At 40.0% G+C, this 16055-nt stretch overlaps 1 protein-coding gene across 23 annotated transcripts in view; it reads right to left on the bottom strand.

Moving 5' to 3' along the window:
- Window positions 1-811: 811 nt before the first annotated feature.
- The window catches only part of LOC135320846 (uncharacterized), a 59583-nt gene continuing 44339 nt past the window's right edge, over window positions 812-16055 (bottom strand). For 18 of the 23 annotated variants that reach the window (XM_064483902.1, XM_064483925.1, XM_064483926.1 and 15 more), the window contains 4 exons: window positions 8193-8374; window positions 7499-7638; window positions 5484-5708; window positions 812-4867 (listed from right to left, as the gene is read on the bottom strand). The gene's annotated coding sequence lies outside the window, so the exon portion shown is untranslated. The remainder of the gene's footprint in view (window positions 4868-5483; window positions 5709-7498; window positions 7639-8192; window positions 8375-16055) is intronic. The other 5 variants (XM_064483900.1, XM_064483903.1, XM_064483905.1 and 2 more) reach the window with 4 other exon arrangements.

The following is a 16055-nucleotide window of genomic DNA, read 5'->3' as shown; positions in this document are numbered from 1 at the left end:
CCCCATGTTAGGTCTGTTCCTTTGGCTTTAAACCTGTGCCCTGTTTTCTAGGCTCAGACTTGCTATCTCTGCACCATTTGTAAAAGAAAGTTGCCTTTAGACTGAAATATCCAGGACAGCCTCTTCTCCTGGCCGTGATCTTGAAGGATGCTAACTAATCTGCACTTATGTAGAGATGGCAAGTTGCAAAATAGAGAATAACTTTGTTTTACTTTTGGAGGTATTACAATGGCAACATGATTTGATCCACATGGACAGCTGCAAGAACAGCGGATTCAAAGGACAAGCAATTCATACAACAAGAAGTTTCCAACAACCAACTGCAGCCCCACCCCTTTTTAGTATAAAAGGAGACTCAATTCTGACTTGGGGAAGATGGTTCTTCAGGACATCAGTCTGCCATCTTCTGGGTCTGCCAGCTTTGCAAATAAAGTCACTATTCCTTGCTCCAACACCTCATCTCCCAGTTTATTGGCCTGTCATTTGGTGAGCAGAATGAGTTTGGACTCGGTAACAAAATGACTGCATTGGAGGTAGTATGTCTCCACTCTTTCCTCGTTTCCAATATGTAACATGCACATTATTTATGATCTAGTGCAAATAACTCATCAAAGACAACCACAAAAAGAAACTATACTCACCCAGCTATCAACACTGAAGTCAAAACCTGTCAATTTTATATGCTGTTTAAGAACACAACCGAAAAACCTAACATAGGGAGTCGATTACACGGAAATAAAATTATTTCTACTCCTTCAAAACTTTTTCTTTTCTTTTCTATTTTATTTTGTTTTGTTTATTGAAAAGAAAATAAAAGTCAAATCATTTTATTTCACGTATTTTTGTTATAGCTACATACTTTAAATACTACAAAAAGACTTATATTGCAATAAAAAATTGTTCATATATTAGTATAAAGATATATACACAATCAATGGGGATTAGGAAAAGAATGGACATTTACTAAAAATCCACTGCAATCCAGTCTTTTACAAGCATATCATGGAATATAAGCTCTATTATCCAGGGAGCCTCACCCACATTCTCACTACTGAGTCCCTTAGTAATCAACCACTAGGTCACCAGCATAGAACCATGTGATCAGTATTTTAGGAATAAATGAGGGAATTAGCTCATTCAATTCTAAAACAAAAACCCTAAAATAAATACTGAACTTATTTACGGATAAAGAAAATTTGTCCCCAAAAAAGTAAAGTTTCTTCCTCAAGGTCACAAAGCTAATAACTGGTAAAGGTAAGATTTGAACTCATCTGCCTGATTCTAAAAACTAAGGTGGAAATCCCATTCGACTGGGGAGTGTCCAGCTGCACAGCCTATCACCCTATCTTTGTTCAGAGCTGGCCTTAGACAGCCTGAGACAGCACCCCATTCCTGTGGAACTCGAGGGCAAATGATAACAATAAGGATTTTATATCCAGCAGTTTCTAAGATCTCATGTATATAAACTGTCAGCAGGTCAGCAGAAAATCTCTGGGAAACATGAGTGGGTCCAGACCTTTTTGCTGATTAGAAACTCAATCTATCAGGATAGAGTGACCTTCCCATGAGAGGCCACATGGACATAAACTAAAGGCAGCTGAACAATGGAAACTAGCAAGACCCCGGAACTCAAGTAAGGATCCCTGCCATCCCCCACCCAGTTGCCTCTTCATCCGCGTGGACATGAAGACAGAAGACCCGGGTTCTTGTCCAAGTTACACTATCATGGATTCTCACCCATAAAAAGGTACGACTCTATGCTGTCGTAAGTCCTTTCCAACTCAAATATGATGACACCAATATCTCAGCAGAATATCTATGTCTCCACTTCCCCTCTTCTAATAGGAGTCTATTTCTGTGGACACAAAGCAGAAATCCAATTTAAAAAACCATGCAAGAAGCCAGGCGAATTTCTGCTTAAGAGACTTTGCTCTCACGCTCAGTGAATGAAAACTCAGAAAAAGTGGTCCTTCTCCCTCAGCAAATGGGAGGTAGCCTGATTGTGTGTGTGTGTGTGTGTGTGTGTGTGTGTGTGTGTAAATCAAATATATACATGTCTGGGACGTGTACAGATTATTTTTAATTTCACTGTAATTTCATGGGGATGAGCCAACATTTAAAGTAATTTGAATGTAGTGTTCTGAGACAGACTCAGTCTCTTTTGGTGGAGGAGGTGAAAGGGGAGAGTAAAGGAGGAAAGAGGTAAATGAAGCAAAGAAATAAGAATCCTGCTAGGGAAAGGCAAGACGTTAATTTTGTTCCTCATTGCATCACATACAAATTAGGGACTGGCTTTCCCCCGATGTCTTATCGAGCACTGAGTTGCAGAAGAAGAGGCGACAGCCCATTTCTCACTGAGATTGTGACTGTACGTGGCATCTTATAGACACAAATCATTTACCCTGATCAAACACTCTAGCAGCAGGCTGTAATTCTCCTGTTTTGAGAGACAAGAAAACAGGAGTTCAAAGCGGGTAGATAACTTGACAAAAGTCAGAGGACCAGTAAACAAGAGAGGATGAATTCAAACTCAGATCTGAATGCAGAGTCTCATCTTCCCACTCCCAGGGCTGGAAAATCCTTAACACACAGGCTCCCCAGCTCCCCTGCAGTGTTCCTGGCGCCAAGCATTTCCCATGGTAATGGTCTCCAGTTCTCACAGACACAGTGCTCTGTGCAGCCAATGACCTTGATCAGACCTTGATCATCTACCTGCCACGCCCACCAGGCTTCACCATACAGGCAGGAAAGCTGGCTTTCAAGTGCATACAAAGCCACCCTTGGTCTAACCTGGGCTCTTCTGTGGCTTCTCCAGCCTAAAGGCAGCCATGAAAGTGCTCACAGTTTGTTCGTGAGCCACACTTCCTCTCTCCATCTGTGTCCCCACCTATACTACTTAGCTATGAACATTTTGAGAATCTTGGAAACAAATTTTAAAAAACAGAAAAGAAAGGATTCTGGAACAAGTACTTAATACTTACAATTTTAAATGACAAGTTACAAAGTGAGTATTGACAAACCGAATCTTCCTTTCTAAATGTCAGTTTTAAACATTTAAAAATATAATAGCAAAAAATTCTCACTTACAAAATTAACAAAAACATAAACAATAATCTGGAATAAATTCAAAAATAATGCCCATATTCTAAATGGAGAAACTTCAGGACTGTACTGAGGGTTAAAGTAAGAGGTATGAATGTAGAGACATAAACATATTGCATGGAGAAAAGCAGTTTTGTAAAGATGTAAGTTCTCCTAAGAATAATTCAAAACTTACTAAAAAATCCCATGAAAATTCCAATCTGATTTTTTTTAACTTGAACAAAATATTTTGGAATTCTTCAGGAATAATAAAGTCATAATACTTGACAAGAAAATTTGGGATGGAAGAAAAGAATCAAAAAAAATCAGACTGCCAGTTATTAAATAAATTTTTACAACATGTAAGATATGGTGCTGGAGTAAGGAAAGGAGATTGACAGAAGGGAACCATGAGCTCAAAAAAGACTCTAGTGTATGTAAGTATTTTGTACAGGTGGGATTTCAAATCAAAGAGAAAATTATGAATTCGATAATTGTCCTGGGACAGAGAATCACCTGGAAAGAATAAATTCTACTCCTGTCATAATGACCACAAGATAAATTGCAGATAGCGATGTAAATATTAAAAAGTACTAGTAACAGCAAATACAACTCTTTGCTCTTATTAACTCAACTTCTCCTCACTATAACATGTACTATTATAATCTCCATCTTAGAGATTAAAAAAAACCTACAGAAGAGATTTATTCCATTATAAGAGAGTATTTCTAAGAATAATGTCAAAGATAAAACCCATAAGGAAGACATTTACTATCCTAAGAATAGTTTGAGCCACAACAAAAATCAGAAAACTTCCTGAACAAAATGAAAGGAAAGAAATGACAAGAAAAAGCTCTGTGATACATGTTGATGAATTCACGAAGTTAATTTTCATAACATACAAAAAGCTGTCACAAAGCAACAAGAAGCTCCCTCACTTAAATGTGGGCAAAGGACAAAAGGAATCATTCATTTTAAAAAAGTCAAATGACTAATGAGTGAAAAATGCTCAAAACTTCACTGGTCATCAAATGCAAAAAAAACAATGAAAAAGCACTTTTGCTTATCATATTGGCAAATATTTTTAAGATAATCTAGCTAGTGTCCATCTGTGGGAGAACAAATCATGAGCGACTTTTTCAGAGGATGACATATCAATGGATTTGTAAGCTCTGAAAAACGTACATACACACTGACTCAACTCCACTTCTAGGAATCGTTTCCTTTAGGAAAAAAAAATCAGTCCAAAAAGATGTACCCATCAGGGCATTTACACAGCACTGTTTACAAAGGTGGGAAGAAAAACTGAAGTGAAATCATATCCAGCGATAGAGAATTGGTTACATAAGTAATTGTGCATTTTTTCATTCCCCAATGGAGAAGGAATTTCTAGTCACTTGAAAGGAGTCTGTGATGAATGTAAATGTCACATCCAGGGACTAAATTTCCAGAAGCCTTAACTAAAGGAATACACATACAAGATCACAGGAAGTTCTGTACAAGAAGGATGCAACTCAAACATTCTTTCTGACAGTGGAAAATGGAGAAAACTTAACTGTCCACCATCAAGACAATGATGCGGTAAATCAAGGCGAGCTGCGGGCGCTGTGGGAGCCGGCGTTTCGCCGTGGTCCAGGGCCTTGTCCACAGCAGTCTCCCACCAAATGTTTCCGTGGACAAGAGACGACACCCGCACATCAGGAGACCCCTCCAATCTATCTGAAAGGGACGGGTGAGTCTGGAGTGGGAGGACGTCCATGATATACCCCTGAGTGAATAAAGCGAGCTGCAGAAAAACATATAGTATGGTCTCATTTTTAAATAAAGCATATATACACACACCTATATATTGATTTCTCATATGTGTATATATATGTATCTCATAGGCATAAAGGTCATGAAATATATATACCAAATTTTCAACAGCTTTTACTCTCAGGAAATAATGAGAAGGGAGTTAGGGGCCTTCCTGTACCACCACAGTTCTCTTTTCAGTATTTCAGTTAAGTAAACTTGGAATTTAAAAGTTTATTTAAGTCCGAAGTAAAATGGACCATGCCTCCATAAGACAGAATGCTACACTGGTCTTTAAAAATCATGCCAGGGGAGATAGAATATTGTAGAAAAACATGTAATAAGCCGAATGGAAAATGGAGGTCTCCGAACAGTAAACAGGGACAGAGTGCTCACTGGTTTTTATGACAGAGATGATACACACTAACGAAAAGAACAGAAAATAAATGTTAAATTGTTAATTATTATCTCTGAGTAGAGGGACCAGGATAGAATCTTTTGCCCCTTTTTTCAGACATATTATATTAAATGCACATTATTTTTCATCTGAAAAAAGCATTTTTAGACGTGTAGTACCACTCAGTGGGGAATAATACATGAATACTTACAGAAACAAGTAACTAGGAGACACCGCAGCAGCGCCACACAATGTAGAACGGGCAATCCTGATTAACACCGCTCAGTTACATAAGGATCCACAAAGTGAGAGCACCTGCTGTAACAGGGCGTGGTCCCCTTCTATTTGTCAGTTGTGTCTTCAGGGCTGAGGCAGTTCGGAGCACGGCCAGTGTCAGTTCCGGTGTCTGGATGGATGCTACGGGAGGTGAGGGCACCTGCAAGCAGAAAGGAAGAACAGAAACAATCCTCTGCCTTTTCTGTCTTGTTTCTTTGTTACTTTAAAAGACAGGCATAAATAAGATAAACTGTGTATCTCCCCTACTGAAATTTCAGTAATGAAACCGTTTTTAAAGGCTTCAGAGCTTGTATTCTGTCTATAACTGTCTTTTCAACAAAGAATCATATTTATTAAATGTTAATTAACTCAGTTAATTAACTCCCTGTTGAAACATTCAAGTAAAGAACATGAAAGGCCTTACGTAAAAGAATCAAACCTGCAGTGACTAGCTCAGCTGTCTTGACGGCAAAGCAGTCAGCCCCCACCATCCCATGGCCCTGAGCTCCTGATGCTGGTAAGAGAGCACGCTGCCGCCTCAGATGGAGAGATACTGTGAAAGCATTTTTTGAACTCTACAGTACTGACAAAACATAACTGACAAATCCCAGGCTCCTTTGAAGCTGTCATTTTTGGTTTCTGGCCAACCCCAGTCAATGAGCAGAACCACCCCATTCCCGAGTCATGGGACTCAAGTGGGAAGAAATTTTGTAGAAATTTCCAGGTACAGAATGTAACCATCTATATGTAGAACTCTGACAAAAGAAAAGATGAAATACTCTGATGTTGAAGACACTCAAAATATTCTCCTAAGCCTTAGTAGCTGGAAAGGCTGGGCTTCTCCTCAGCCACTTATTTATTTCACAGCCAGTGAGCATCTCCCACAAACCCTGTTAACCTGTGTCTGCTGGGAGCCTCAGGCACACTCTTGCTGTCGATCTTATAAGTCACAGGGCAGACGCGTGTCTCTCATGCCTGCCACCCTCACACAGGCTCGCCTCCTAGCCTCACTGTCTGAACTTGGTCCCATTATCTCACCTGTTTATTTGGTATCTGTTCTTCTGTAAGCTGCCTGAAATGCTATTTGGAACAAGTCAGAAGAATGAGTGGGTAGAGAAATGGACAGTTGGACAGGTGAGAGGTGGGCAGACAGACAGAGAGACTCCAAGAAAAGGGGAACAAAGAAAATTCCCTATGCAGAACCCTCTTCTAGTCAGGGAAGAAAACCGCCACGGAGACGTGTGAAGAGGCAGGTGGCTTAGGGCTGTTTCCTGGATTCCATGAAAAGTCCCACCAAGAGAGAGGGTAGAACAATAAATGATAAAAGAAAAAAGCATGCATGCTTGAAAAATATATCTACAATATGTACTTTCTAAAGAATAGATTCAAATCAGCAGGGCCCAATTACACAATCCTTGGGTATTTACAGAAATGAGAATCCCATCTCCAAACCACAAGGCATTCCTTCGGAGCACTGAAAGTCCACACGGGGCTGTTATAAAGCCTTCACCACAAAAGCTATGCTCTCCTTCACTTACGAGGAATGAGCAGCTATGCTCGGGCTGCCCATGCGCATCATTTGCACCCTACAGCATCTCTATGGGGGAGGGACGCCTAGCGAGCCCCATCTCTGCAGGACAGAAAACAAGCCCGGGAGAGGCTAAGCCGACCTACCAGTTCTCCATCTCACAGGACTGGTCACTCCAGAGCAGGACTCGAACTCGGACCCACGTTGGTAATCACGGTACTACCGTGCTTTGTGTGCTTTTTGTGTGAATAATACATTTGTTTCTGGCATGAAAGTATATTTAATAAATGATCGGTTGTCCTGTCTATCTCATTTGCTCACAATCAATCTTTTTAGTGTTGAATTGTACTCTTTTTCCGTGGAGAAAGGAACGGAACGAGCGGGTGTTAGAATGAGGTGGGGCTCCATTCTTTATCTGTTACCTCATCTCATCCAAGTCCCCAACCAGGGAGAAGGAGCAAATGTTTTCTTCATCTTTTAAAGAGAGGGCTCCACTGATGGTGACTTAACTCCAAAACCAAGTCTGGGGAAAGGGCACATTCAGCAGCCAGAGCATTATCACCTGTAGGATGGCAAAAACAGCTCACAGGAGGGCTCAGGGGGTCACCCTGATTTAATTTCAGTCGATAAAACAATAATGCACTCTAAAAATACTAGCATGCAATGGATTGGCTCTTTCTTGACATCTAGCAAGTTTCCACAGCCCACATGTAAAATTATCGTGAACCAGTGAAAGGAAGTGTCTACAGACAAGAAAAATCAATGCCACAGGTAAACTGAAACCCAGGCTGGAGGAAAGGAAGAGAAAGGGCATAGTAAAGAAGTGGGGAAAGGCTGGGGAAAAAAAATCATCACACGGACTCTCAAGCATCATCCAACAAGCATATAATCATTCGAGAGAGAGAGTTACTGAGGTCCTATTCTGTGCAAGATTGTAGAGCGGGTGAAGCAAGAGCGCAGTGACCATGGTGGCAGCAAGTGGCGGGGCTCAAATACACTTCTGATCCCGGTACCTGGCACAATTGTCCTCAGTATAAAGGCAAAAAAAAAACAAAGTAAAATAACTCTGTAAACTCAAAGCATTGTTAAAAAAAAAATTAAACAATACCTAAATACCTGGACAAACCACGCACATTGCTGGATCAGAAGACAGCGCTTTTGGAATGGCAGTGCTCCCCAGAACGATCCGTATATTCAACGTGGTCTCGATCACAATCCCTGCGGTCTCCTCTGCAGAAACTGACTAGCTGCTGCTACAATTCATATGGGAATTCGAGGGTCTCAGTAACCAAAACGTACTTGAAAAAGAAGAACAATGTGAGAGGACTTGTAATTCTCAATTTCAAACCTTACAACTGTATGTCTAGGTGAGATTAGAGGCCATTTTAAGTTATTAATGTGTTTATCCGTATTTTCTAAATTCTCTACAATGAATATAACTGTTACAATAAGAAAAATAAAAAGTAAGGTATCTTTTAAAACATGCACACTGATTCATACATTGGGAAAAAAATATTTTAACTATAAAGAGGTAACCAAATATCTAGTGAAAAAGGACTACTTAAAAACAAGTGTGTATTTACATTTTTCATAAATTGAAAACTGAAAAGCACAAACACATCAAGTTTCTAGGGAGATCGATGCAACATATTAATAGTTATTTTCAAAAATTCTAATTGAACAATGAAAACTCAAGAAAGGGAAAATCGCGATTGACAGCCAACTGCAAACACATGGAGAGCAAAGGCCTAGAAATCACAGTTCCTTTAACTCTGATACTAACTCAATATAAGAGGAAATTCCTCCCTGTGGGGACAGTGGAATCCCATGCATAAGACAGGATACACAGTACAAACTGCACTAGAATCTGGGGTGATTTTCTTAGAAGAATTCTAAAGTTACAACATTGCTGAAAAACTATAAAAACACTGAAAGACAGATTAAAACACACAGTCATATATATTATATAGAAACATATGAAGTCTGCTCCCATGTTGCATAGAAATACAAACATATTTGTTCATTTATGGGCACTGAATATTTTATCCCAGGTAGAATATTTCAACTAAAACAAATAATCAATAATACACACCTCTTGTCAAATCTACTTGATAAGGTACTCTGCTATGTAACCATAATGTGTCTAAGATAGATCTAAAATTAGTGAAAAAGATCTTTGTATGGTTTCTTGAACTCTTCTCAAAATTCCAAGCTTAATTTTAAAATAGATCTGAGCAGTATTTCTATATTAACTTTTCCCTCGTGAAATGAACAGCACAGTCTGTTGTCAAAATTCTGTCCTTACAATGATTCACGAACACTGTATCCTAACAAAACTGCTGGACAGCAAGGCACTATCCAGACACTGTGACCAAACAAATGAAACACAAGGAAGACAGTGACCCTATTCTGGAGGGCTTACCGTCTGTGTCAACTCTGGGGTTCTTATTTGATTGGTTTGATTGGGTAGCAAAATAAAATCAATCAAGTACTTTCTTCTTTAAGCATTCTGTAAGTCATGACTCTGTTGTTAGTGTCATGAGAAGGAAAGACTAAAGCAAGACTTCATTAGGTCAATTAGCAACAGCCATCACTGGGGAGTGAGTAATAAAGAAGTTAACTGATAGCAATGCTTCTGCCTACATGAGACCTAAAATAAACCTACACTGATCTCTTTAAGGAAAATGAGGAGATGAGGCCCCAATGAGAAAAACAAAAACTAACAAGAAATCAAAAAAGTAAAGACTTTTTCATTAACGATTCCAGGAAGGAGTGGAGCATGGTAGTGAAGAGCACAGACGCTGGGGACAAACATGAGGGTCTGAACTCCCACAGCACTGGGTAGCTTTGACACTGATAAGTCAGTGAAATTTTCTGCAACCCAGTCTCCTATCCATAGACTGGGGACAACAACAGCACCCGTCTCCTAGAACTCTCCTAATAATTAAGTTATTTTATATATAAATGTTTAAATAAAATACCTCAGATATTAACTATTACCCCAAAAGGACAAGGTAAACTGAAGGAAAGGACAAGGAAAAAGAAAACAGAGGACAAGGAAAAAGGACAAGGAAAAAGAAAACAGAGATAAATTGGAGTTCATCAAATTTTAAAACATTGCTTCAAAGGACACCATCCAGAAAGTGAAAAAACAACACACAGCAGAAATTTTTTCAAATCATTTATCTGATAAGGAATTTGTATCTACCAAAAAAAAAAAAAAAAAAAAAAACAAAAACAAAAAGAACCTCCTACAACTCAACAATAAAAAGGCAACTCAATTAAAAAATGAATAGAGGATCTGAAAAACATTTATCAAGGAAAATATACAAATGACCAATAAGCACAACCAAACGATGTTCAATATCATTAGCTGTAAGGGAAATCAAGTCAAAACCACTAGGAGAAACCGCTTCACACTCACTACAATAGGTTATAATCAAAAAAAGAGTAAAAAGCACTAATGAGGACACAGAAGATGCAGAGGACGCAACCGTTGCTGGTGAGGATGTAACACAGCCTGGCCACTTTGGAAAAACGCCTGGCAGGTCCTTAGAGAGTTGAACATTTGGTTTCTGAATAACCAGGCAATTTTGCTTCCTGGGCACACACGTAAGAGAACTGAAAACAAATGTTCACATAAAAACTCCTACAGGAATATTCACGGTGCCATTACTCATCACAGCCAAAAAGCAGAAACAACACAAATGCCTATCACGTGATGAATGGGTAAACAGAGGGGCCCAGCCATACAGAGGAATATTATTCAGCAATAGCAAAGCATTTAGTACTGACCCAGGCCACAACGTGGACAAATATTGAAAACGTTACTCAGTGTGAAAGAAGTCAGTCACAATAGATGCTTCCACTTACATGAAGTAACTCGATTTACATGAAATTTCCAGCAGAGGCAAACCCACAGAGAGAGAAAAGTGGCTCCCTGGGGCTGTGGGAGGATGGGGAAGATGGGGATGTCTGCTTATGCGTAAGGAGCTTCCTGTTGGGGGGATGAAAATGTTCTAAGATTGAATGGGATGCACAATTCTGGGTATAGAGTAAAAACCACTGTACATTTTAATGGGTGAATTGTTATTAAAACTGTTAAGAACGAGAGCACCTCGGGCCAGTACCTTCCCATAGTAAATGCAAATTGCTAAATTTTATTACAGGAAGAAGAAACTGCCCTCAGCATGAAAGCAGGAGTTCAGCAAATGTGAGTTAATCGAAATTGGACAAGAGCATTTCACTTGAAACAGTTGCTGAGTGTACACAAAATATTAAGACATGACAAGGAAAATCAGTTTGACATCACGAAGAAGCATTCTGCTTCAAATGCAGATCAAGGATTCGGCAAGCCCAGCTGCTAGAAATGACCAGAGAAGAAACCTGGTTCTTTAAACAAGCACCAGAGCCAACAAGGAAATAGTGGTGAGGAAAGCAGGCGGCCGAAAATCTGGAACAGTTTGTTACAAATAATTTCTCCACTGAAAATTCAAAAATAAAATGAAAGTGATGTAATACTGTGTTGACCTCACGTGAATGGGCTTCCTCCGGTTCTCGACAGTTTTGTAACCCCGAATGAGAGACTCAGGAGAATCAGAATGGCTCCTGGGAGTCCCCAAATGACTGCCCACCAGCACGCTGACCACCATCACATCTGCCAGGGTGGAATTGCAGAGAAGAGACCAACTCCTGAAAGGCACAGGAAATATTGACAAGGGAAAAAAAGGCTGATGTCAGTCTTGGGACAGAGGCCCTGAGAGCAGAGGCCAGAAGGCTGCAGGTGAACTGGAGTGGCCCTGGGGCAGGAAGGGACCACGGGGGAGCAGATCTCAATTCTCTTCTCTCTCTCCCTCGGGTAGGAGAGATAAAGTCTGCATCCTTCTCACCTGGAACTGTGGGTTCTGGCTGGCAGAAGTCTTACCGACATGGAATGAATGACTCAAGACTGTGGAAAAAGGAAAGAAAGCGAGAGGGAGTAGGGAGCCAACTCCAAGAGCCTCTCAAATCCTCCCATATTTATTGTGTATAATCAAAGAAAATAGTCTTTAACAGTTGTGTGATAGTAAACAGGAACTTGGGGAAAGACAGGATGAGACAGAGATTGTAGAATCCACAATGAGTAAAAAGGCTTAGTTTACCTTTAGGGGAGTCATGGGGAGAGGGGAACAAGATAAATTCTTTAGATATTCATTACAAAGCAGACCACCAGTCCAGCCAGGTCCGTGTTTTGGGGATAATAGACTATCTAACAGCACGCACGCCCAGCATTTATAGCTGAGGGCCTGGGTCATTGCTGTGCAATGAACAGAGTGCTATCTAAAACCTCAAATATGCAAGCAAGGCATTGTCTCTGCTTTTTATGGCAAGGAGACAGGAGTGAGGATGCACAGGTGCTTGCTTGAAAGCAGTTACTAAGCACACTTTTTCTTCTTAAGGTTGACATGCGTCTGGTGTCTGTTAAATTTGTTAACCCAATCATGGGCTATCACATGGAACCATTATGGAGGACACCCTAGGATGACAAATCCTGCCTCTGCGTCTTTTCCTGCCAGCTTCGGCCATTCCAGCAGGGTCTAGACACATCCCTGAATAACGATCCCACAGAACCACCCAGACTCTTAACTCCTGGTGCTTGGAACTTAATTTTAGCTCTACACAACTTAACATAGAAAAGTTTCAGAAATAATAGATATTATATTCTTTTTATATCTCATCATAGAACTGATTTTTCTGATTGCTCTAAGCTGCTTCTACTTGGTAAATCACCTAATTCTGCAGGTGAATTCAGTACTTTCCATTGCGCATAACTAGACAGTCTGGGCCCTCTGACTTCTATTGGTCAAATAAATACCGATACACCTAATTGATTTCATTGTTCATCAATTTCAGCCTGGAGGTGAGGGAGTGTCACTCTGTTCCTCAGCCCACCCTCTACTCTATACTCTTCAGCAACTCAGGCCTCCTGAATACAAAACGTAGCATCTGTTTCCCTTCACCTACACTTTCCACAAACGCAACAGGAAACATCAGCCTAGAGAATGAATTCAACACAAATGTTAAAACAAAAATCTACAAACCTGAAGCAACTCCATCTCCGAATCATGATACACAATGACATGAAAGTACGGGTGTCAGGTACAAAGCACGCGTGAGCCTGACCACCTCATTTCTATTCTTCAAAGGAAGGAAGGTTTTCATGTTTTTTATTATCATTCTTTGTCATTGTTTCTGATTAAGCCAAAAAATAGTTTATGAAATAATTAAGCACTGAAATAACAGATTTTCGCTGTATCAATTACAGAAGGCATTCAGAGGGGATAGGAAAACCCACCTATGTAAAAAATGCAAAATTTCTTCCCCTGTTAAGAACACGTATACAAAATGCAACAGAGAATTCAAATTCATGTGGAGAGGAGCAAAAGCCACAGAATCAAACAAAGTCATTACTATGAGTCAATTCAAAATTCACTGGACAAACATGCTCAATGCATTCAAAGAATTTTAAAGGCACACTGCAAACCATTCACTTAATGATCTACAGGCTAGAGGAAGAATTTCCCTCTTTAACAGACAACAGAAATCAATAGGTTGCCCCACCAAACGAGGACCAAACAACAATCAGGTTTTTAACAGTTCTGATAAATCAGCATGTTCTAAACATCAAAATCCAGAAATTTTAAACATTCATTCACACCACAATGAAACAAGCACTTAAAAAAAAAAACAAAACAATAACCCGAAGAAACTAAGCACAATTATCATGTACCTGGATCAATGGGAACTTCTTGTAACGCTGGAAGAAAGAACAGGCTATAGCCTTTTACTTAAAAAATAAAACTACATTTAAAGATAATTGCTAAAACACATTTCATCATTCATGTTGCCTTGAAAAATCTGAGGCACTCGTATCTGATCAGAAAAGCAATTCTGAGTAATAGTATGTTACAATTCAGTGCCAGTTTGCTTTAGTAGAAAAAAGAAAAGCTACTGTTTCTCATCCTGCACAAAGTGTAAAGAACCTTCCTGCCTCTATCTCCTCCTATTTTCTAAGCTCATTCTCCCCAACCCTTCTGAAACAAGTATGAGAAACTTTTATACCCACCAATATGCCAAATGACAAAAGAGTATCAATTTATTTGTATAAATATATGCCTACACCTTGAACTGGAAGAGAAAGGTATCAGAAGGCTATATGGAACTTATTTCTACCTTCCTGAAATCACACACACACACACACACACACACATACGTTCACAGAGACACAGACATGTACACACTGAATTACTGGGCAATTCACAAGCTGAGGACTTCCAATTTATAGAAGATAACTTTGTAGTTAGTTTAAAATACAAAACTGTCAGCTTTTGAAAGCCTTCATCATCTGCTAAATCATCCAAATATCAACGAGACCCAATTAGCCTTCTCTGTAAAATATAATTTCCCATGATGGCAAAACAGACCCTAAGTAGTGGATCCAAGACTCGTGTTTATCACTACCTATGATCGTTTTTAAACACATAAACAGATTCAGAAATTATGTCCCAACAACATTTATTCTTATTGAATTAGCCTATGTATTCAATTGTCTATACAGAAAATAGGCCCATGATGGGGTTTAAGAGCTATTTTGTGTATTGAAATATTTATTTTTAAGTTCAGACAAGGAGGGTCTGTATTACTCAGTTGTAGAACACCTGCTTAGCATGCACAATGTGCTGGCTTCAGTCCCCAGTTCCTTCATAAAAATAAATAAAAATAAGTGCTTATTTAAAAATAAGAATAAATTTATAAAAAGAGTAAATGCAGACTAAAAACCACTGCAATCTAGGAGCCATAATTTTAATAAAAAACAAGAGTTTCTATCAAATATTCACTATATGACAATCACAGAGACAACCACAAATCGCCCCTGACAACCATCACGTGTGATTCTCAGCAACCCTACTAAGTAGACACCGAAGAGAAACCCAGCATTGCGGATGAAGAAACGGAGCTCGGAGGAGCCGGGGACGCTGACTGTCCTGCTCCCCGTGACACCACGTCAGCCCAGGATGAGCGCTGACAGAGCTGCACTGAGGGGACACCCAGCTGCACGGAACCTTGGTGCACTGGGGAGTCCCAGAAAACACTCAAAACTGTTCAGTGAAGAACCAGCTCAAATATATTACATTGTGCCACATCCTTTAAACAGGGAACATGACTGAGACCTTTTTGATGCCTCCGTGTCCTTTCTGCCATTATCAATTATTTGCCCTCTCAGCATGCCCAGTCATGAATTGGACCCCATATGAAGTGCACTCAGATGGCAGAGCTTTTAAAGCTGTTTTATGAAGTTTGTAAGACTCTGTCTATGCCTCACACAGGCGGTCATCCATCACTACTCACCGGTGTGGATGTACCACATGAAATCACACCTTTCTGCTTTTTAAAATCCCTCCATGTAATCCAGACTTTTCAACAGCAAAGAAGCAGCTCAACCAGTAACAGTGGATAGCTTTTCACCAAATGGACTCGAACAGCCCATCGGAATACCTGGAAGCCCTTTTTTTCTATTAAACCCACTTCCAAGGACTTCATTATTTTCTGATTTGTGGACTTGGCCTCTGACTGGCCTACTCTGAGAGCTCCCAGCCTCACATCCGGGGGTGGGAGAGGACCCTGCTGTTCGGGAAAATAAGTGCGGAAGGCGGAAATCTTCCACCCAGGTCCACACGGGTAGAAGTGCCACAACGTGCTCAGAAAATATACCGTCAGCAACACTAGGCTCCCATGGACTGATGTCACATTAACCAAACTCATGAGAGACTGATGCAAAGAAACCAGAAATTGAATTTATTAATGTAACAGGAGATGTGAAACTACGAACCAGACTGAAATATCAGAGTTCAACTATGAGTACAGATTCTCCTCAACGGCCCAATCACGGGCAGGCAGTCACATGGAAACCATGGACAGAAGCAGAGCAGGAAGGGTTTC

The sequence above is a fragment of the Camelus dromedarius genome, unplaced genomic scaffold (genome assembly GCF_036321535.1).
Source record: "Camelus dromedarius isolate mCamDro1 unplaced genomic scaffold, mCamDro1.pat HAP1_SCAFFOLD_185, whole genome shotgun sequence".
Taxonomy (NCBI): Eukaryota; Metazoa; Chordata; class Mammalia; order Artiodactyla; family Camelidae; genus Camelus; species Camelus dromedarius.
Note: the sequence above shows the minus strand (reverse complement) of the source record. Positions and strands in the feature narration are given on the sequence as shown.